Source organism: Cynara cardunculus, unplaced genomic scaffold, assembly GCF_001531365.2.
Source record: "Cynara cardunculus var. scolymus isolate 2C unplaced genomic scaffold, CcrdV1 Un_Scaffold_6058, whole genome shotgun sequence".
Lineage (NCBI taxonomy): Eukaryota > Viridiplantae > Streptophyta > Magnoliopsida > Asterales > Asteraceae > Cynara > Cynara cardunculus.
In genome coordinates, this window is record NW_020202748.1 from 18,618 (window position 1) to 20,019 (window position 1,402).

Genomic DNA, 1,402 nt, shown 5'->3' on the forward strand with positions numbered 1-1,402 from the left:
TTAAAAGTTTTTTGAAATCCATGTATAAAATGGTAGTACTTTGTATTTTATGATTTGTAATTAAGATAATGACCTAAATGGTTATATATGTAGTATACATATATATATATATATATAATTTTCTATTCTACACTTTTAATAATCCAACAACATCCATAATAAATGATACTTTATTCCTCAAAAGGTGGAGGTGAGAATGGTGGAACTTGAGTGCATCCAACAAAATGAAAGAAAAGAAAAGGTGGCTACTCCACCATCATTATTTAATCTGTAAAGTTAGGACAGGTGGCCCCCTTCTCGGTGGCCTTGCGGCAGCCGACGCCTCCACCGCCGGTGACGGAGCCACAGGGTTACAAGCAATTCCGCTGGCAGATCAGCTGCTAAACCCTGCAAGTAAAATGTGTAGAACAATTTGAAGGGAAAAACCAGCTGCTGCAACTTCACTTGACCGTACGCTCCGGCGAATATCCTCGTCCCGCCGATAACCGAAAGGTAGGCATCCTCCGTCGTTAGATAAGATCCTTGAACAGATATCTGGCCGTAATCACCCAAGTGAAATGGCTTCGTACCTGTCACATTTCTTCTCCGGCATGTTCTTGATCAGAATACATATTCCGGCGGTGATGCCTAATCTTGTCTGAAGATCTGCACTGTAAACCTGTGACAAATTTTTTTCTCCATAAATAAAAAATCCCAATGGATTTAAAACAGCAAAAAAAACCAATAAATCAAATAAATTTACTTTGTTGGTGAAAGGAACAAGATCACCAAGCGAATTGAAAAATCGGTGTATGCCAATCATCCATTCCGTAGATAACATAGATCTGTGTCCAATCTCTTCTTGTTTTCCACATTTTTGCAAGTTGATTTTACCAGATTCATAACTCAAAAGCAGTTGACGTACAATTACAAGCTCAGAATCTGCCGTTTCAAAGCCAAAAAGCAAACAAAATTAGAAAAAAGTTTCACAATTAAAGTTGTAGTATAACAAAATGCTCTTAGTAAACAGAATGTGAATATATGCCACAAATCCAGTCGTAAAATCGTTTCACCAACGAAAGCTCAGTCAGTATACAACTTCTATATCCTTTCAGCAAATAAAATTGAAAAAAAGGTACACACGTTCATTTTGCAAATCACGAGCATATGTGTGGACTTGGATTGCCGCGAAATTCCACGAATCCGGAATGAATTTCAGTTGTTTCGCGTTTAACAAACGAATAACCGAAAATAAAGAATTTAAACACCAAAAACGACGAATAAATCTAAAACATGATTTCCACGAAAACGAAATATGTAAAACAGTAAAAGAGATGAAACAACACTTACGATTGAAGAATAGGAAACACGAAGTTCGTTATCAGATCCACAGAGAACGATCCACAGACAGCGCACAATTTGT

The 1,402-nt window shown here is 37.1% G+C and overlaps 1 pseudogene; it reads right to left on the reverse strand.

Moving 5' to 3' along the window:
• Positions 1-263: 263 nt before the first annotated feature.
• LOC112504576 lies at positions 264-1,265 on the reverse strand (annotated as a pseudogene).
• Between the last annotated feature and the right edge of the window lie 137 nt (positions 1,266-1,402).